At 37.1% G+C, this 22,698-nt stretch overlaps 1 protein-coding gene and 1 long non-coding RNA gene across 3 annotated transcripts in view; one reads left to right on the top strand and one right to left on the bottom strand.

The window, feature by feature from the left end:
- Nucleotides 1-8,973, top strand: part of LOC127389023 (uncharacterized) — a 78,915-nt gene extending 69,942 nt beyond the window's left edge. Inside the window, exon 7 of the long non-coding RNA XR_007890541.1 lies at nucleotides 8,034-8,973. This is a non-coding gene — a long non-coding RNA (uncharacterized LOC127389023). The remainder of the gene's footprint in view (nucleotides 1-8,033) is intronic.
- The window catches only part of SMPD3 (sphingomyelin phosphodiesterase 3), a 94,356-nt gene that overhangs the window by 60,381 nt on the left and 11,277 nt on the right, over nucleotides 1-22,698 (bottom strand). Inside the window, exon 1 of one of the 2 annotated variants that reach the window (XM_051629081.1) lies at nucleotides 20,466-20,637. The exons of the other annotated variant lie outside the window; for it this stretch is intronic. The gene's annotated coding sequence lies outside the window, so the exon portion shown is untranslated. Of the gene's footprint in view, nucleotides 1-20,465; nucleotides 20,638-22,698 lie in introns of those variants that run through there. 2 annotated transcript variants of the gene reach the window in all.

Here is a 22,698-nt window from a genome sequence, read left to right as displayed (position 1 = left end):
TACATTTCTGATTTTAGAAATAATGCCACATACCAAAGATAAGAATAGTTCTGTAGTCAGGGGTTACTGGGATATCTAGATAGGTAGATAGATAGATTATTTTGAATATGTAAAAATAATTTGGCTATCTAAACAAGGCTTTAAGGAAGAAAAAGTTTCTGCAATGCTACTAATACAGATTTTTATCTTATAAAAATATCCACCTCTGCTTCAGCAGGTCAATATACACACACGTATCTTTGTAAACTCAAGAGCTATAAACAGCTTTCTAGAAAACAGAAAAAAGCCCTCCCACCAGCCTACTTTTACAAAGATTCCACAGCTACTTGTGGAAATGTAAACATTCCAGCACACATTCCATTATCAAATTTGAGAAGATTTGAAGAACAAAACAAAACCAAATTACATTTCCAATCCTAGTAGTTTGGTGTTTGCTCACAAAACCATGACTGTGTTGTCAGTCCCCAAAAATAATAATTTCTAACCCTAAAGAATACTGCAGCAACAACCCAGTGATGCACAACCTATCTTTCATGTACAATTTTCAAATTTAATACCAGACAACACCAACTTTTTGTATTTCCCAATATATTGCTCTCTAATTTTAAAGACCTATTTGGAAATCATTATGCAGCAACCTTTTCTCCTCAGTGGGATTCAACAGCAGATTAGCAGCAGTTAAAAACCTCAGATTTGTACCCTGTGGTACAAAAGAAAAAAGCAAAAGCAAAAGCCATGCTGGTTGCTAATATTTTGGTCAAACCTTACTTAAAAGAAAATAAGAAGCTTGGGAGTGCTGGCTGTGATTTAAGTACTATACTACATGGGACTGGTTCAACCTTTGCAACAATAGGACAAAATTTTTATGACAGCTTCTAGAACCATTCTAAGACTTTCTGCAGAAGAACAGTTGGACACAGAAAAGTCATGCTGCTAATCACTGCTACCGTTTGTGGACTTGGTTCATATACAAGTGAATCCGATTTCCTGCTGACTTCTCTAGCAATTACATTTGGCTTTATACAAGCAACACCTGCAAGTACAATTTTACAGTCTGACTGTGTGTATGGCTGAGCTGATTATTTTAACTTGAGACCACGAGGTCTGTGAATTCATGTGATATTAAAAAACCCCTATATATGCAAATGCTATGGTTTCCAAACACAAAAAACTCCTTAGAAACTGTGCTGATCTCTGGAAAACTTAAACTGAAAAAGCAAGTAATGCAACATCCTCAAGCAATATAAAAGAAATAAACAAACTAAGTAGATTATGTTGTTTACAAAATATCTATAAATTGTTTTCATCTTTCTATGTATGTTCAGGAAACAGGCTTCGAATTTCTGTCCCTTTCATTGTCAGTAAAGCAAGCAGAAGTAGCAATATGTTATTGTAGTCCTAAAAGCATTATCAAAGCCCATCCTATTATGAAGGATAGATTTCCTCTCCAGGTTTTATTTCAGAAGGGATCAGACTTGTCCAGAGATTGATCCTCATTATGCAACCTCATCTCTCTGGGCAAACAGCCTCCAGGCAACCTCAATTCTTTCTTGGTGCCTGGTTGAGTAGAGCTGCTGGGCCTCCACACTGATATAAGATCGGGTTTTGGCTTCAAAAGTTTGCTACTTGGACCATTCTGATCTCTTTCCCTTGGAAAGCATCTATTCAAACTGTGAAGACTTTGGGGCACGCAGTGTCTTTCATGCATCCTTATAAAAGTTATCAAGAATTATTCTGACCTGGTTGTAGCTAGACATTATGGAGAAAAATAAGAAAAATATAGGGGGGAGAAAAAGGATTAAAAAGAAGAAAAAAAAAAAGAAAAAAAAAAGGAAAAAAAGTTTCCAATACATTATGAAGCAAACTGTTAGAGAAATGTAAGAGAAGTTAATTGCAAAAAAAGTCATCTGAAGTTTGTAAAAAGACAGCATTTTCCAAAGAAAGCAAACACGCTTAAAAATATCCACCACACTACAGGATTCGAAAGACAGTCTGCACTAAAAAAGCACAAAGAAAGTGATGCAAGAAACATAACAGAATTCTCCACGTAAGTGACAGGAGAGCTAAAACATGCAGTGTAAAGCCTGTGGGAAAGAGCAGATCTGTTCCCCCCTCCCCACTTCAAGTCTTGCAATTACTCAGTCAGAACTGCTTAGTTACATCCCTGGACTAATGTTTAGATTCTGATTCTGCCTGTGGCTCTTGCTCACAGCCCTCTCTGAGATTTTTAACACCTCATTTTTCCCCTCTCCATCCCACTCTGTCTTGCCGTGTGATCTTGGCAACTTACATGGACAAAACAGACTTTGCTAGAGCAGACACTGCCTTCTTGTATTTTTGTACAAGACTGGTCAAAATTACGAGTCTCTAAAATTCTAATTACTAATAAAGTCTCCAGAACCAAAATTTTTACATGGTTCAGTACTGCAGTAGGCACTGATCTCACTTTAATCATGGCTGCACAGTCATCTGAAAATACATTTGGGTTTAGGATGTAAAAGAAGTCTAAAACGTGCAAGATACTGTCTTCATTGAACTCCTGTGAAAAGTTATGTATGGAATTATTTTCTCAGGTCAGCACAAGGTTTAGAATACTAAAATGCTTCCTCAAGAGTGGAAAATTTTCATCTGAGTGTCTGCCCCCTCCATCTTAATTTTGGTTAAAAGTTATTAGCTTAATTTTAAATAATTGTACTTTGATTTTAGGATTTTCATCTCCAGAAGATAACAGGAAAAAAGGATTTTTAATGAAATCCCTAAATATTTCATTTTGAAAACATAAAAATGAAAAGTACTAATGGAAAATAATCCTATCTGGTGAATTATTTTGTTTTCAATTAATCCATATCTTTATATACATGTGTTATGTAGAAAAAAACCCGGTCTATTTCCTTTGTCTAAAATATTCTTCAGTAGGAACTAATGATGATTCAGAGTTTGCATAATCAGATTTTTAATTTACAGAGGTTTCAGCCTCTTGAGGAGGAAAAGAGAAAAAAAAAAAAGTAAAAAAAAAAAATTTGCCTGCAAAAAGGATACAAATACCCTAAGGTTTCTTATCCTCTGCTACTTGCCTCAATACAGTAAAAAGGGCCCACATTAGTTGGTGTTATTACAGCTGCCCACCATTTGGACATGTAGTAAATGGTTATCACATCAACATTTTAATGGATGGCAACTCAGGTTTTAACTGTACATGTGTCAAACTACAACCCTAACATAACATTTGTAGCATACTAATGAGCCACACTACTACTGGCTGTTATCAGAATTTGAGAAGTTACAGTCATCTTCAGCACCATGTTCAGCACCAACTCTGCTCAGAAGAATTCTGCCTGAATTAAGTAACCTTTTTACTTTGCATAACTCACCTGAGTATTATTCAGTTAAAAAAAGCTCAGCTCATTTTCAGATTAATGAAACAGGTCGCACCACACATTAGAATGTCAGAGTCCTTAGTGGCCTCTCCATATTCACAGGATCGTGAGAAATTCAGCTTGAAAGGGGCACCTCAGGAGGCCTGTAGTCCAACCTTTGGTTCAATGCAGGGTCAGCTATGAGGTCAATTCAGGTTACTCAGGGTTCTACTGAGTCTCAAGTCCTTTCGTTAATGAGAACAAGGATAAATATAAGTGTATTTAGCCCATGCATACATACATGCTTTGAGTCAGCACAGTAGAAGCAAACCTTAGCACCAGAAGCATGGTGCAGAGAAAGCTGAGCTGGATCCACAGGATTCAGATTGAGTCAGAAAACACTCTGTGGGCTGAGCTGATTAGTTTTAGCACAGTTCACAGTGAAATGACTACAATATTTCTGGTCCCCAAGCCAGGAAGCACTAGAACTTGGGCATTTGCTCCTCTTGTTTTAAACTACTAGCTAGAGCCATCAAAAAAAGTGCTTATCCATTTTTTTTTCCAAGTTTATGAATAAAAGTAAAATAAAATTTCCTCAGGAAAAAATAACCTCTTAACTTAGCCTGTTTCTTAGGCTTGGTTCTTCATGCACTGTTACACAAAAAGACTGTGAAATTGAGGTTAAAAACCCATGCCTAAGCAACATGTACAGTTAGTGCTTGATGTTTCAAGCTTTCTTCAGCCCTCTCTTGTTTCTGCATAAGTAAGACTATTGTTTCTTAACAAGGTATTAGATTTATATAACTCAAAATTACTGATCAATAATTTTCATCAAAGAAAAGTTAATACAAGAATCATAACAATCTAGTATGTGAAACATTTGTAGAACAGTCTGTGGGTAGGACATCTAAGTACATATATTTTTTTCTCCCTACAGGTCAAAAGAAGTCAGATTTCCTAAAATAGATGCAGAAGGAAATTTTGATGTGTGTAATGCACAAATAATAATGTCACTCATAGAGAATCAGTAGGACATACAGGACTTTCTTTACAAGCAGGGAATAAATTCAAGGGCTAAAACTGCAGAACAGGGAGAGGGGACAGATATTCCAGTGTCTTGCTGCAGTTCACTAGATTAAAATTTAAGAAACCTGAGTGAGAATGAGCAAACTTTATATTCAAATATTTTTGGCTGTTCAAATTTAGTCTCCTGTTAAAGCTCTATTAAGAACCTCTCAGAGGCAAACAATGGGCTTTTCAAAAATTATTCAGCAAATCTCTGATAAAAAGAGCCAACTTTGAGTCAAACAAATGAAGATTATTAAACATTTTTTTTAAATAACTGAAAGAGCATGAATTTTCTCTCCATAAAAATGTAAGAATTCACACACAGCTATCAGTCAATAAATGGCAATAGGTTCAAGGGAAAGCACTTATTAGTTTTCTATTTAAAGTTGGTTCATATTAGTCTGAAATAATCTAACTATTCTAACAAAGTTCCTTTGTATACAATATTTTTAGGTGACTGCCAATTTTGACAAGTGATTACACTTCACATAGATAGAAGTCACAAAAAAAGTTACATAATGAAAACATTTTTCACTATGTAGGTAAAGCTTTTCCTGCTTGTACTAAGTCTGAACAACAAACTTCCACCTAACATAGTAAAGGAAGAGAATTGACCAAGCCTGCACCATAGGCTCAGAAACTACAGCTAAGGAATTGCTTCAGTTTTCAGCCTCCTCGCTGGAAAACTGCCTCTGAACCTTCCCTGGAGCATTTTCAAACCAGAGGCAGAGGTGGAAAAAAAAACAAAACAGCAAAGAAATAGAACACTAGCTGCCTGACAGGGACTGAGCACTCCGCTCTTTTTTATTTTAAATTTGGATTAATTTTTTTGACTAAACATCTCCGTGCATCCTGTGACTACAAGCTAAAAAGTTATTACCAGAAGTTATTAGCCACAATCTTTTTCCCATTGAAGGAAGCAGCAAACTTCCCTCAGTGTTAATGGACACAAGAACAACAGCTGCTGCTATTGTAGTTATACCCCTTCAGTGCCCAGTTCTTGGCCCACTCCTTGAAGAAACCATTGAAGAAAATTATGCAGTTTCTTCTCAAGTTTACTACTGCACTGGCTTCTAACCAAGTACCAACCAAATACAAGTTAGATATCTGAGGCCTGTGAACAGCTTTCCACTCTTGTGACTCATCTGCCAGCTGCAGCCTACGAAAACAGAATGTGGTCCATGAAAGGATCACAAAACTTGATAAAAAACAAGACTTTCCCTGCCACATACACATTCATAAACATGATAAAATGGGTGGGAGGAATGAAGATGTAACAAATACTCAAGCACCAGTCCTACTTTTTAAAGAAAAGTCTTTGTGATTAGATTGCAAAATAGCACATACGAATTTTTATTTTGATAAACTAAGTTTTACTTTTCTGTAATCAGCAAGATTATTGTAGAGTAAAAAAGATGCAGAAACACCACAATAAAGAATGATGTCTGCAGATATATAGCATACACAAAAATGCCTGTATAGCATGTGCAGTTATGATCCCTCATACAAACAAAGCAAGAAACAGAAGAAATTTCAGCCTGAGAAACCAAACTTCTGACACTTCCCAGGTCCTTCAGCAGGATGTGTGCCAGACAATAATAGTGAGCTTTGTATACTCTGGGAGAAATTGCTCCACCCTAACAGACACCTTCAAGTAAGACTGTCTATTATACAGATTAAGCTAAGTAGGGGAAGATGTACTATATTTTCCATTATCAAAACCCTAGATATCTTCTTTACTTGCAACTTCAAACGTAGTTTTCTATATGCAATTCATTTTGGACCATAGAACATTTTTCTTCCTTGTTCAACCAATAATACTAAAGTCACTTCTCTTAGCATACAAAAAATGTCCTAAACTTCTCCACTCAGTCTCTTTGAATTCTAATATATATCAAAAAGTCATGCAAAGAAAACTATATCTACAATGTAAATTATGGAATTAGATAATTGTGAAAAAACTGTATTTGATTGACTGTACTCTCCCTGGTTTAAGTCTACCAGATTAAATTGGCCTGTAACTTGAAAGAGACTGAAAGTAGTTTGGAATTACAGATTCCATCCTCTCCCAGAAGCAGTTACTGATGCAACTCACAAAAGGGTTGAGACTGACCTGCAAGCACTGAGCAGAAGCAGCACCATGCCTGCAATGGAGGCATTCCTATCCCTACCATTACGTTTTGTTATTGCGATTTTGTGGATCTTTTATGAGGCCATGTCTCTTCCATAGTAAAGTAATGAAAGCATATTAGTTAAGGTATCAACTGAATATACAAGATAAGAGGCATGGGAAAGTGGTCCCCCTATATTCCTCATATTAATTCCTTTTAGTTTAAAGAGACCAAGCTATGCACCATGTTGCATAATACTATTACTACTTATATTATTGCATAGCTTTATATGTACATTCTCCTTACCTTGTTCAGACTCCAATTATACAAGTTGATTGAGACACTGAATGGAAGGCAAGTCTACCTCATGCAGTTATTACTGTGCTATGCCTAAAAGGTTTGAAGTACTGTAGAGCTCATTTTAAAATGGTCAAAACGACTCAGCTCAGGCTACCAACAAAAAGGAGCACAGATTTTCTGGAAGATGGCAGTAATAATGCAAAATGCCTGCATTTTACTTTCAGAAATGGGAAGTAAAGCAGGAGCTCTCTAGGTAACCAGCACTCTCACGGTTTCTATGGATGCAATCAGTATCTCAAGGCAGCTACAAATTTGCTCAATCTAGAACAAGTCTGTAAAGTCTTAACATCTAACACACATGCAGTATTTTATCGTCCTGAAAAGGCTGTATTAACACACACTGCGACTGGAGTTTAAATTAACAGACACAATAAACTTTAAAAAACGGCTGCCTTGGCAAAGAAAGAGGTATATTTTTGCTAAGTAACTCACTGAACTACAGGAAAAAATACAGCACTGAAAAGAGGACCTTTGGCTTCACAATGGACTTCAGAAAAGAAGTCACCTCTTGCTTTATAGCTTACTAGTGTTGATGAAAGCCTACAACACAATATAACATCTTTTCAAGATAATGCATTTCAAACCCATGAAAAACGATCTTGCTAAACTCAATTATCCATTTACTATCATCTTAGGTCCAAGCAACTCAAATTTTACATCTTAAAGCTTTAACTTAGGCCTTGAAAAGTATGTAAAGGAAAATAAATACACCTCCAATTCCTTCATGAACTGCTAATGTTTAAAGTGTGAGTGATTTTTAATATTAACTCCAAACTTGATCAGTCATACTCTAATAGATGATAGCAGCAGAATGAAAACTGGACACTACCAGATCCACACAACATGTAGACTAGATTTGAATAAAATCAGAAATACCATAAAATCAGACTTAAAGCTTTAGGAATCTCACTGCCACAGGCCAGCAACAGGAATGTAATGCTGTTACAGACTTCAAAAAAAGAACACAAAAAACTTCTCTACAGCTTGGTTGTCTGCAAATACCACATGACCTTTCAGCCAAAGAAAATATTCTTGCAAACACAGACAGTCCTACGGAGATAAAAAGAGCACTGTAAAACACAAATGCAAACTTCAGGAACTACTGCAGTAAAGCTTTTTTTTTTTTTTTTTTTAACAGAGAATCATGCTGGAAACCAGAACAATCCACAGAGGTAAGTATCTTGGCAGCAGAAGCACTCTTTTAATGATGTAAGGGATTTTAAACAATTTTTTCTTGTTTTCTACTCCCCAGTTAACTCTTCTAAAAACATGCAGGACAGACTGATGTTACTTCCAAAATCTTATTTGTGCATCATATTAGTCAACATTGCTCCATATGAAATACCCTCAAGGTATATTGAAAATTAAAAAAAAAACCCAAAACCTTATGACCAGTGTGTCTTTGTAACTGAAATGCCTCAAATCTGAAACAGCATGTAGATATCTCAGAAAAAAATAGTCACCAAAAGTCAACAACTGGGAAGTGAGCTTCACAACAAAGAAAAACACAGAAGATGTCTGTATGTGGCCAGCAGTGCCTGTAAAATAAATATTCCATTAAAGAAAATTTATTTTCCATTGTGCTGCCTGGCACTGTGCCTAATTACTGTGGCAAAAAATAAACTATGGGTGAAAAATGATCCTGCACAGCTTTAACCCTCTGTAAGAGCTTTCTAACTTAAAACTATATTTGCTTTCAACAAAGGCTAGTTTCTCTGCTAAAAAAATATCTCGGAGTGCTGAGAGTTTAAAGAGATATATTTTAAGTACTATTTTAATATATTTTATTGTAGCTATAAATAATTACATTTTATTAATAAGAAAGTAGTAAATACAAAGTTATGCTTTTTAAGGACCTATTCTCCTAAATATCTCAAGTCATTTTATAATAATTACCTCAAAGTCTCTACCCAAACAAAATTCTAAGTGGAAACTGCTTCATATCCAGCTCCCAGTGTTTGGTTCTGATTCCAGAAAACCAATTAACTGATTTAAAAGTAAGACACTAACTAACCTGAGCTGGTTTAATTTTCAACCTGTATTTTGTGCTTTTTCTTTTTTCTTTAATTAAAAGAGATTCTCAGTCCCTAACCCCTCTGTACTGTGTTTCTTACTTCTTGGCCGAAACATAATGTCCATTCAGAAGATTATCTGCTGGTTTGAGCATCCAGTCAGTTCTATAATTTAACATTAAGCCTGTTTATCAGATGGTTCAAACTAGGCTCTAATTGTTTAACTCATCATCACAGCAAAGCAGTGAAGTAAAGAAAATTATGCTATAAATTCTTCAAGAACATCCACAAAATTTAACACCCCTTTAGAGTTCTCAAGTTTAACTACAGGCAGGTGATCAAGTATACAAGTCGGTGAAGTTAAACAGGTAACTTCTGACATCAGTCTATCAACTCTGACATCAAACACTTTTTTTTCCTTAAGATGAGAGAATAGTCAACAAAAGCTACATACATTTCAGTTAGAAATTCTGATATGAAATTCAGATATAATTAACAAATTGACAGCTTTACTTAATTCACCTCGAGGGCTGTTGCAGGACATCAACTTGTACTTGTCTCTTCCATTGTTGGGGAAGAATGATGCATAACAGCAATTCTGAAATTATGCTTGTTCTGTATCCTGTCAGCATTCTATTTTATTAACTCTGTCAATAAGAAACAGACACTACGTTTAGTTTTTTCCTGACAGCAGTTCAATGGAGGAAGACAACAAGCTTGAAGACAGCTCAAGAATGTTTAATTGCTTTATAAAATGGGCCTCTGCAGGACTCACCCGCAGTGCTAAGTAGCAGATGGACAAAATACCTATCAATTTCAGTAATTTTAGGACTGTTTCCTAAATCATATTCCTGTCACACTGCATGACAATACTTTATGGGAAGGGGTCAGCATCTTTACTGAACAAATGACATAGAACAGACGTTAGAAGCATTGCTGCCACTGTGCTCATTCCTAAAGGTTAGCTATAAAATCAGCAAGGTACCCACTGAGTTATCCAATAGACGTAGATTTTGTTCTCTAGCATGAAAAAGTCTACAGAAGTTAGTCTTCTAGTAAAGCTGCAAAGCAAGGCAAAAGGAAAGAATGTAAAAAGAGAAACACTCTTAGAAAAATAAGAGAGTTTTTTCTGCCAGAAGTTAATAATTGTTTTCTTTTCGGGCTGGTAAACATAAGCTATGAACATTAAAGGTCTATAATGACAATATTTAACATTTTATTTGTGGTTCAATCTGATGAGAAAACACGATGCCAGATATACTTTTCTTCACATGTAGTGACCTATGTATGGACTATTTTCAGATAGCAAAGCATTTTAAGGATTTATTTTCTGTTTCTTCTTCCATCTCAAACCTTTTTAAAGGACTTCAGCTTCCTGAAGTCATCAAAATCTTCAGATTTGCCTTCAACCTGGCTGCAACATGTCCACGTTTCTAAGTGCCATTCATAAAGAATCAACAAGTAGGGGGATTTCTCCTTACTCTGAGATTTCAGGAGCATGGCTTTTCCCCCAGTTGCTAGTTGCTAGCTATAATAGTTTTTATATGGATTAGCTGCATTAGTGTTGTGTCCCTGATAAGATGTGATGCTAGACAGCTAATAATCTTCTCCCTCCTTTCCAACATCCTTCTTCAATACAAGTTGTTCTTGTCCTTTTTCAACTGCCCCACACCACAACCTCATAGATCTATTGATGTTTTACCATTTCAGGAGACAGCTGTAGAATGTTTAGTTGTCTTACTGCATCTTAAGAAATCGATGATTCTGATACTGTCTAAATCAATCATAATCAGATACAGAATTCTATCTTGTAACTTTAAGTAACCATTACTACACCATAAAGGCTACAAAGTTAATCAGTGGCTCTGTTTCTGAACCATATCTGAGAACAGGAGTTGGATTAGACAAAGGACAAGGTAACAGAATTACCCTGGTCACTCTGGGTACATTTTCTTACCTTAGCCTTCCCCAACTTTAAGGCCAAACCTGCTTTTACTGTAATCAATCTGAGGCAATGAACAGATGACAATACAACTTTCCAGCCATTCTTAACTACAAATTACTAAGGAAAATGGTATTGACCTGTGGAGTAATCATCTTCTATACCAGACTATGGTTATGAATCCAAATGGATTTTGGAAAGGGGAAGAGCAGGACAGAAAGCAGATTCAAACAGACCTAGTGTTATTCTTCCTGCCTTGAAAGTAATTTCTCAGGAGCAGAATACAAAGAACCAACAAAACAGCTATTTAAAGGAGCTATCTCACTATTATGAACCACAAAGAAAGAACCATAGTGTAAGCTACATATATGTCACTGCAGAGATAAAACTGTTCTATGTGGTTATTGGTAGGGTTAAGTATCATTAAGGAGATAGTGAGCACTTTCTGTTCTTGCTGAATATCATTTTGTACAAAACAGCAATGGAAAGGAATTTCCTTATTAATGAACCATGATGGCGGGAAGAATGAAACTTAAGACAGCTCATTTTTCCAGGATGATAATGTTCTTCATTTTTAGGTCATTTGGGCTCCATATTAATTATGGAAAGATGGAGGGTTTACAATCCCTCCTGCTCCCTCTCTCATTACATATGTAATTGTAAAAGCTATCTTGCTGTAATAAAACATTAATCTCAGTACTTCTTATTATGGGATCACAGGCTCATAGTGATGAATGACCATGTGCCAGAGCACATTTCCTCAGTACACTGTAATATCACCGAGTCATCATTTGGAATGTGAAAGCACAAGTCTAGAATCTTAGTTACACTCACATTTTATTTGTTGGTTTTAAACCGATTTGCTACAGGTAGCTTCAGTGTCATACCACATACTGAGATACCTGATGTGTTATTTAGGCATGCTATCTCAAATAGTGATTAGAGATAGGAAGCTCTCATGCAAATTCTGCTTCTCTACAGAGACAGACCAAACCATAACTAGAAATCTGCATGTTCCATGAGACATCACCATTAAAGTCAGAAAAGGTCTTAGGGAAAAGTACTCCTCTGCTGATTTGACACTTGCAAATACTTGCATTTCTGATTCTAAAACAGTACACTGAAGACATTAGAACCAATAAGGACAGTTTTAATGCTGCCACATTTTTTTCTTTTTCAATGTTCAGCAGTAAAGAATGAAGGATACAGTGGTAATTATCATTGGACAAAAACTGAAGAAAGTGAAATACTGATAATGATAATATTTGAGACAAAGCCATAACTAAACTCCTAATACTCAACAAGAAGAAAAAAACTCAACTGCAAACCAAACATATGTCTTATTTCCCTGCGTGTTCTCTTCCCCCTCTCTTAGAGTGTTTGCTGTTCTCCTAATGGAACTCAACAGATTCTTCCACAGCCAGTTACTCTTGTTTTAGTCTCTATAGTCCTTCCCTGCAGCATACAGGAAACCTTTTACATGTTTATCATTTACCAATTATAAGCACAATTTAAAAATATTAATAAAAACACTGAGGTATATCCCTTGTTGGAAAAAAATCTATGCACAAAACTCATCTTGCATATGCAGTTCTGAGCTTTCCAAGAAATGTCAAAATTTTGTTTAAACTGCATGTGGCAGTGGAATCTTAGCACAGCATCATTTTGGAGATGGTAATATTTGTGGGCAGTTTGGGGACAGCTATGGCATGAAGACAGACAACCAACACTCTCATCACTTTCCTGTGTAATACAGCAGAAAAAAGGTCTAACAGTCTTTTTAATTTAACACTGATCTAATAGACTGAAGATTAACAACCCCTAATACTTTTTTCTTCTAAGGTTCCACCAAATTATATGAATCTTAGTTCTCTTAAGTAAAAAAAGTAGTCAGGGAGTCTGCTCACTCCTCTTGGAGGAAGAAATGAGCTGGAAATCTGTGCTATATAGGCCCAAGTGATAGTTACAGATGATAAAGAGAGAAAAAATAAGAGAAAATTTTAAAAACTAGGCCACTTATTTGAATGTGTAACACATGACTTTGTTTTTAAAAATTTAATCAGGTCAACAGTGCTAGCGGAAGTATGCACCTCTTACCATTTTTAATCTATGTACCTGTAATACTTCTATCTGGGAGACAAGAAGGAACTCTCTGCTGATCATGATTTATCTATGACATCCATTAGTAACTTGAGCTTTTGAAGTTACGAACAATATTTCTGTACTTTCTTAAAGACCCAATAGTACTTTTTTATGCCAAAGGATTAATGTTTTATCAGGAACATAATACAAATTAAAGTAAATAACAACTTTTGTGTCTTGAATCACTAAAAACTGCGGGGATTCACATGGTGTTTTTCAAAGTAATAGAGCACAAGACTGATGCTGATAGCTCCATTAGAAACATTTATATGCAAAACACTGCTTTTTCCAATTGTGAATTTCATTTGAGATTCATTATTGCCTTATAGTACTTTTGTCTGAAAAGAGACTCTAGGGAGATGACACTTCCCTTGTTTAGCATTGTAGCTGACAGAATGCATAAAAGGCAAACTGCTGTTTCTCCAGCTTTCAGCCTGAGCCAATCAAATGCAGAAATTCTCAGCCTCTTCAAATCTTGAAGTTTACAGAATAATTGTAGCTTTCAAGCACAGAATTATTTTGTCACATAGCCCATTCTAGCTTGGGTAAATGCTACTGGTGCCCTAAATACCATAAATAATTATTTTTATATATATATTAAAAGCTTGTTCTTTGCATTGTAGACATGTCAGCCTGATTTAAAATTATTGCATACTGTTAGCATTGATGCACATTTCATTATGAAGAAATAATCCTTAGAGGGACCTTACACTTACCTTCCTATCAAAAAATAATTTATACTTTCTCCTCTCTCAAGCTGGTATTATAGGCCCCTGCCTGTATTCCTGGGCCCTGCTGTGCTGAACACTATACAAAAAGACAGTCTCTGCACTGAAGAGCTTACAGAATCTTTCATTTTATTTTTAGACAACAGCATAGACTAACTGGAAAGTACAAGTAACAAGATGATTTTGAACATCATTATAAGCACTGTCTAATCACTGTAAAAGCTTTATAGATATCACAGCAAGTGAGTTTCAAAAGGATGGACATGAAAGGGAGGAAGTTGACCTCAGGGGATATTTAGAGACAGCTTCTTATAAACACAAGGGAAAGTAAAATAAAAGAGGGTTGTTAGAAAGCTTGACAAAAAAAACAACCAAGACACTTTGACTGCTCATTTGCTGTTCAGAATAAAAACTAACAGCAAGAAAGGCAACAGACAAGGCAGGGCAGAGCAGACCACAACTAAGTAGCTTTGTTTGGAAGTAGCTGGAAAGATCCTGTCACGATTATACTTGAGAGGCCTGTAGGGAAATGAGGCAGGGTGGCTAACTCAGGAAGCCAGCAACTGACCTTAGCAGCAGAGTTCTGCATTGATGTTAACTGCACAAAATTGGATTCAAGGCTCATAGAATAGAGTTTTTTTCTGAGTAAGGGATAAGCCTGGGATTTGGAAAGCTTTTCTGGGGGGATTCTGTTTCTGGTTTTGCTTCAGTTCAGTGCAATACAGTGTGGCAACAGTATTTAACATCACTCAAGAGTTCAATGCTTAAGAAAAAAATAAGCATATATTTCATTAACCTTGACAGTTCAAAATACACCATCTCTTCACTTCTAGCTCCTCAGTTATTATAAAAGACCCATGAGTTGAGAATGACTTAATGATATATTGGGACAGAAGAAAAGCCAGAGTGGAACTGTAATCTGGCTCAAGTCTGCACATAATACAGACACCTGAGCTGGCATTCAAGCTAATGCAGCCATATGGTGTTGTTCAGCCCTAGGTGGGCACAACAGGACATAAAGAAACTAGATTTCATTAACACAGAACTGGGGGTAAGCTAAGAAGTTCTGCCTCTCCACAAGCTCTACCTACCTTCCCAACAGTTTACCACATTCACTGCTAGCTCTGTACTGCACTCGATTGCTCCAGGTTATGCACCAACAACCAGCCATGTTCAACAGTAACTGCAGCCATCTGTTTCCCTTTTCCAGGCCCCCACTGAAAACATTTCTGACATCAGCACTGTCTCCATAGTGCCTAGAACACTTAAGTGAATTTTTCCAGTTTTAAACCAAACCAGAGCAGAAAGCTGGACAGATTTAAATGCAATATGACATTTAATAATTGAATAAACTACTCCAATTGGCAAGGAGTAACTAAACTGTGTGCAAGTCCATTTTTCATAAGTTCACAGAAATTTTGACTTGGCCAGTGTGAACCTGTGCAGCCATCAGGATTGTTTTGCACTTCTTCCCCCCTGCTACATGCATTTTTACAATATCCTTTGCATGGACACTAGCACCTCATGCAGCCCTTCACAGTCAACTAAACTAAGGAATTCATGCAACTAAAAACTGTGTAGCAGCACTGATTTGCATTACCTAAAACTGAGCATGGATCTGCATGCCCAAAGTACTATTTTGTATCACGGCACATAATTGTATCAGCAGCTGACAACTTTTAAGTCTTTATGTGACCATTGCTAAATAAGTTGGTAAAAGGAACAAAAAGAGTAACTAAACAAAACTTGGTATTACTTGCTATTCTGCCAGTCACCAGGTTTTATTATTCAAATTCTACTAGATCCCTTCCTCTATCAAAAGCACCTCCTCTGAAAAGGATGTGCACCTTTTGCCTCTGATTCTGCCATTTTTCTTAGGTTTCACTCTTTACTGTACCAAAGAAGTTATTTCCTTAATACTCAGGTTTATTCCATTTTCAATCAGTACCAGTACTCTGTGGGTCTGTTTTTTCCTCAGAATGGAAACACACTTTTGAAGCAGTATTAAAACATTTGCAATTTATACAGACTTTGCCCCCTATTGACAGTTATTACCCCTCTGCTTCTTCTAATCCTTTCAGTTTACTGTGGCACCACCAAAACAAACTCAGTGAAGTGACCCTACAACAGGCAGGAATATCTCTAAAAATGTATCTTGTAGGATCCCATAATAGCAGTCTCACAAAATTCCACTCACACAAAAGAAAGTACATTTTGGAAAGGCACACAAAGTTAGTTTCTATTATCTTAAACCACAGAAGACAGTTACATTGATTTTATACCAATACTAGTAAATATTGGTGTTTTCTAGAGCTCAAATAAATAATTTGACACTAAATATTTGATTTTCAAAACTGAAAGCACATTAAACACTAAAGCAGAAGGTTGCTTCAGTACATAGGACTATGTTGGTATACAGTACGTAGAACTTACAGATTGTAGATAGCTGCATTTGAGAAAAATTCCAGTCTGTAGCCTGAATGAACAGGTGATGGCACAGTAATATTTAGCACTAACACTTCCTGGGGATTCTTTCAGAATAGCCACTTAAGAAAAATGGCTTCTTGATAGATATCAGTGTAGGAGATATAGATACTTTTTTTTTTTTTTTTTTTTTTTTTTTTCCTTTTTGCCTCATTTAAAATTCTTGCCACACTGCTCTGGGTATGTACCCTTCATTACTAAGCCAGTTCTTCCCTGTAATTGGAGAGTAATAATGCCATAATGGGCTCACAATGTTAGAGAGGTGTGAGCTGAATCCGATTCACTATATTAGCCTCACTAAATTAAATCTTGATTTGCAGAAGGACATTCAATGGATACAGATGTAAAACAGAGCTAAGATATCCCCCCCAAAAAGCATGACAAAAGAAGCTGAGCCTCACCATAAGCACATCAAATATCTTTGTCCAAAATTAGGATTGTGATTACTGTGAGATTTCTCTAGCCTTTTGTGACAGTTTTTTTACAATTTTTTAATATCTTCAGTCTTTGTGATGAAAGAGGAAACATTTATAAAACACACCCTTTCTCAACATTATGTGTTTACCACTATGACAGGCGTGTACATACAACAAAAGATAAAAAAAGATCAGTTGACCAATGACGTACTTGGAAAAATAGCTTTCACTGATCTACAGTGTATGTACAGGCTACACATTGCAGCATCAGTGTTCAAGTTCTACACTAAATAAAAACCTAACAAACAAACAACCCCACACAAGACAAAACATTAGCAACTGCTACATGAAACTGATACAGATAATTTTAGAATCTATATGTCACTCTGACTTCAGAACACATATTGCGTGTTTATTAGCATGCAGATATGCTACACTAGAAGGGTAAGTGAAACTCCAGAACTTTGTCCACATTAGCAATGAACACAAGAGTATTTCTCAAAGCCCAGACAAAATCTTCTATATGAAACTTGCTTGCTCTTGACACCAACAAAAGAGAATCATGTCACATCATCACAGCTAAGCTGCAACCAAAACCCAGTCTGCATTCAACCACACAGCCAGGCTCTGAAGCAGAATGGAAAGACCTGTACCTGGAGCTCACAGAGTGCTGACAGTGTTTATGGGCAGTTTTCTTACCTGTTTTTTCAATCTATACAATCACCATAGTATTCTAAAGTGTTTTAAAAGCCTCAAATTTACTCTTGCTAACACTGGTAGCCTAGAAACAGCATGATTACTTAAGTCTCCAGTTGAATCTTATTAAAAGCCTGTAAAGCAGTTATCTTAACAACAATTAATTTCTTTTATCACCTTTATTTGATTGTTTCTGAATCTTACTTCTCTGACAATTAGTGACTTAAATTTAGCATTTTTGAGTTTGTCTTCATTCATCTGAGGTTCACCCAGCTATTCCTTAAGTGCAACATTAGCATATAGACAGGTATCCTATGCTTCCTACGCAAGAATTACAGTATTATAGTCTGCTTAATCTGGATTATTTAAAATCTAAATTTAAACTGTGCAAGCACAGCACAAAACAAGTACAAAAATACACCTCTGTTATGTTTTGTGTTTTCTTTTTCCATTAAAAGTCCACAGATAATTTTTAGTTTGTTTCTTCAGTTGCAACAATTAATAATTCCTTGTTCCAGGGTTTATGCTGGCATCAAGTGCTGGAGATTATGTATAAAAAGTTTTGTCCAAAAGCATACTAAATTATTATAAAACAGCAACATTAACATATTCTGCATTTAAAACAGGAGTTACTTTTTCCATAACAAATAATGTTGATGAGTATGTGGTTTTTTTACTTCTACAGAAGGAGGACAAGGAATCTTGCACTACTTGACCAAAGGCAAGACCAAAACATGGCATGAAAAGACAACTAAAGTAATTTTAAATTAAAGGGATTATTCAAAAACAGAAATAAAAATCTTCTACAGTGCCTGAATCTGCAATAGTAAGTCACATAACTAGCTAGAAAGACCAACGAATCAGTATTACTGTAATAGCCCTGCCAGTAAAAAAAATGGCTGATTGAAATAAGTATTTTCTAACCCAAAACATTAATTTTGTCTGTACTGCAACTATTTTAATACAGATCTCCACACTGCTAAATCAAATTCAGTAGGAATTGCACCATTAATAGGGAATCAAAATGTTTATCCCAGCCTCTAGGCCAGAAGGCAGCACAACTCTAGAAGCAATGGTGGTATCTCAGAATTCACAGTATTATTCATGGCTACTTGATTAATTACTAATGGTACTTAGAACATTTCGCTCCTGTACTTTCTGAAACACATGACATTTTGCAGTCTTATATCTAGCAGTCTTCTGTTCACAAAAGCTTATATGTTAAATAAATACACAGCTAGAACAGGGGTAGCAAAACAGAAATTACTTTCACTGTTAAGTTTGGTCTCAACCTAGAAAATTATTTGCTTGCACGTAACAGAGAGTTCAATTCTGTCTTACTCTATGCTGGGTGGCAGCTTTGGATACTGTACTCAGTGGGGGCGGCTGTACACTTGTTGGGAGTTTTTTGGGTGTTGGTTTTTTTGGTAGGTGTTAGTACTGCGCTCATGGCATTCTGAGAAAGTCACGTTCTTATACAGGGACCAAATTTTGAACGGATCAGTTCAGTTAGGCACAAAATCAAAGTGGACAAATCTGCACAAGAGCTCAGAACAGTCAGTGCTAACCTCTTTTGAAAATCTGTCCTCAATTATAGATGCCAAGTACTTGAAAACCTGGCTCTGAGCTCTTAAAAATCTCTTTTCATATGCTCAAAACCAATAACGCAGTCACGTAAGTATTTGGAACTCCTGACACTATGTACTTCTACCAGTGGAGGAGCAAGGCAAGAGGGAACCTACAAGAAATTAAATAAACCTACTGAATAAATCTACTTGACATGACAAAGCTTACTACTACATTTACTGCAAAAAAGACAACAACTAGTCACCAACTAGTAAAAGAGAACCAATTGTAAAAGAGAACATAGCCATTTCTTATTTAAGTGGACTAGGATGATATCACTTAGATTAGACACATGCTCCAGGAATCACTTTGTAAAAGAAACTGCTGTGCCAAGTGAGATTGAGTTACACATTGTAAAGCTTTCACACCTTAGAACTTAAATATAAAATGTGGGATACCAAGGCCAAAATTCTGCCTTCAGCACAGTTCTTTGTCCCAAAGACATTAATAGAAGTTGTTTTGTTACTGGGGTTTCTTTGAGGCTATTTGAATTTATCAGTACAGTAGCTGCTTACACTTTTATGTTCAAACGTAAAACTGAAATGACAGCTTTGACCAATTAATAGAGTTATTACACTAGACAGTCAGTTTGCCTTAGTTCCCTGAACTGCCATATATAAAAAGTAGCATCATCAGACTTTTTTGCATGCTGTGATCAGAGCTATAAGGAAAAATCTCCAAGCATCTGCTCAGGAACTCTTGCCTTTAAAAGATGCGCATGACATCTAATGTTGAAGTGTTTGGCTTTTTACTCCTACCACCTGCACTGATAATTTAAACATGTTATTTTCTTAACACGGACTCTCTTTAGCCCAGCTACAAATCCACTCTTTTTTAAAGAGGTAATGTTAATTCTAGCTTATCTAAACACAGATTATTCTTATGTGACAACAAAAACATCAGGGACTTAATATCAAGCCTAGTGTATAATTACATTATTCATTAGCAAGTAACTTCAAGTGGGTGTAATGTAATGTTTCATCCCTGCCCCTTGAGCAAACAAAACACAGAATAGTTAATCAATTTGATGTCAAGCTCCTAAAATCCACTGTCTCAATAAAATCTGGCACAGAAACTCACAGAGGAGCTCCACCCTAGCCTACCGTCCAGGGTCAAGTGTGTTTAACCAATTTACAGGTTCACCCACTCACAGGGGGAGGATGACAGGTAGACCACGCTTCCTTCGTTGTTCAGTAAATTCAGCAGAAAGAAATTACCCCATAAGACTGACTTATCACCTGTTGCTCCTTCTGACTAACTCCACATCGTGGGAGATGGGCTGGCCATTCAGGAGGTGCATCTGCAGTGATTCTCACCACAAACCACCCCTGACAACAAAAGCAGTGAGCAGGTTGCTTTGATCTCAGCTGGGCACAGTCTGGAGAACGAGCACACATCAACAAAAACTAACAAAAAAACCACAAACAACCCCTTAGTGTTTTTCAGAAGATCCTTATTAAAACATTGCTTATTTAGTAACAGATTATAAAACGTTATTTAATAAAGATACTGCCGTTGAAATACCTTTGCTCCATGCTGCCTAGCAGTGTCAATTTCCAGCTACAATGCTGGAGAAGCTGAACGAGGAGAGCTTTACAGCAGAAACCCACAGTGAGGAGCAGGGTGAGAACCCCAGCAGACACTCCGCGCCCTCCCGCGCCTCCTCAGCCGCCACGATTCCTCTGCTGCTACAGGCTCTTCTCTCCCCTCTCTGTCGTTTGTTTTTCCCTTCTCATGCAAAACCATCACGACGAGGCCAAGCGACATGAACGAAGGAAGCAGGCTTTAGGGGCTGCCTGCGGGCTTACCTCCCCGGAGCGGGGATCACGTCGAGCAACCACCCGGCTGCTCGGCGGGAGCTGAAGTGGCGGCCTCACGCGCCATAGCGGGGCGCCCGCGTTCCCGCCGCCCTCGCTCTGATTGGCTGCTCGGCAGCAGTGGCGGGAAAAGCGCGAGCGCGGCGCTGCGGGGCCGCTCGGGGCGCTGAGGGGAGCGTGAGGTGGCGGCGGCTGCGGGGGGAAAGGGACGGCTCCCCTGTTCCTGGGAGCCGGCAGCCTAGCTCTGGTGAAGAGTGAAGCGTCAGCTGGTGTTCTCCAGACGAAGCAAAATCTGTATGTTATCCTTCTCCATGTTATGTTTGTTGGGAGGTGTCTGATGTTAGCTTGAGAAGTGCCAGTGCCCTCTTGAGGAACAGGCTTGCTTTCGCTCACCTGTATCACCGGTACCACGCAACAAATTTTTAGTTCAGTTTTTAAACCAGGAAAAAAGGTACCTTAACAGATGTCTTAACTAATTGTAATGAGTAAGTCCTGCCATCTTTACTGATGCTAAGCTGCCTGGCTGGCTGCCTGTTTCTATCAGCTCCTGAACTGAGAAGTGATTAAGGTATGGAATCAGAGGATTGAGTGAGTCTGGCAAAAGCTGGCTGCCTTAACTAAGCACTGTATGAGAGGTATGGCAGTCCTCTCTGGGACGTAGAAGAGCTGCTGGTGTTACCTGTTTGGCCTTCCGGCATTTTTGTGATTTAGTCCCTCCTGGCATCTCCTTGTAGCAGCAATGGCTTTCCTGCCCTCTGTTGCCTCATGTTGCTGCTGCCTTCTGGCAGAACTGTCATGTAACAAAAAGCTAGGAAAGGGAAACCTGAGACGGCCTGAAGAAGAAGGAAGATACCACAAAAGTGTGTTTTAACATCTATAGATGGTTAGATAGTGGGTTGTGGGGTTGTTTGGGGGTTTTTGTTGCTTGTTTTGTTGTTTTGGGTTTTTTTGTAGGGGGGAGAGGGTGATTTGAGTTCTATCTCCCTGTGAGCCCGTTTCCAACAAATGGAAGAGGCTTCCAGCTGATGTGTAGCATTTCTATAGCTTTCAGAGAGAATAGTTTCATCTAAGAGTTATACTACCTGACCCTTTAAAGTAGCCTGATTAGGAGTAGTTTTAGATACTCTTGCTGATGATGGCTGTAAAACATTGTGGGTTTTTTTTCTCAGAACTGTAAGAATGTTTATTAGGTTTTTTCAGTTGTACTGACTTCTTTTTGTAATTCAGATTTTTTTATTTTTTTTTTTATACTCATTATTACATTAGTGGTTTGTTCAAATCTATTTTATGTACCCAAAAGTCTGGGATGGGTACTTCATAATTATGTTGGCTTTTTCCCTTAATGTGTGATCTATAATGTTTTGGAGCCATCCCGTATCGTTTATTTAATTAGGTTGCCTGGCCTGTGTATTAAAAATCTTTCTGCATCTTGGAAAGTAATCTAATTTTCCAAATCCCAGAAAGATAATCTTATTCTGTAATAAATTTGACAGGATTTTTAATATTCTACTTGTGCATGCCACAGACATTTTTCTTCTGCAGTAGTGGTAAATGTCGCAGCACAGCTTCAGGATTTTTGAAAGAGCTGTCTTCAATAGTGAGCTTTTTTCTTGAACTGTACAGCTTAGACACTTTTAATATTATACAGTACATGTTTCATGAAAACAGCACATACTGAAGTGTAGATCTGTGTAGCAAACCTAAATACATAAACACCACTAAAGAACTCAAAAGAAGGTTGCAGTTTTCCTCTTTTTCTTCATGACTGGCAGCAGTAATGGACTGGAAAAGTACTAGGAAAATGTAAATTGCTTAATCAGTAGTCACTGTAGAAACTGGAATTTTTTTATTTAGGTGCTTGGTTTTGGGTATTATATACATCTCCTTTTTTGTCAGAACTATTACTTCTTTTCATGGTATCGAGTGCTAATAACATTTGA

Source organism: Apus apus, chromosome 11 (genome assembly GCF_020740795.1).
Source record: "Apus apus isolate bApuApu2 chromosome 11, bApuApu2.pri.cur, whole genome shotgun sequence".
Classification (NCBI taxonomy): Eukaryota; Metazoa; Chordata; class Aves; order Apodiformes; family Apodidae; genus Apus; species Apus apus.
This window is presented reverse-complemented; position numbering and strand designations above follow the sequence as displayed.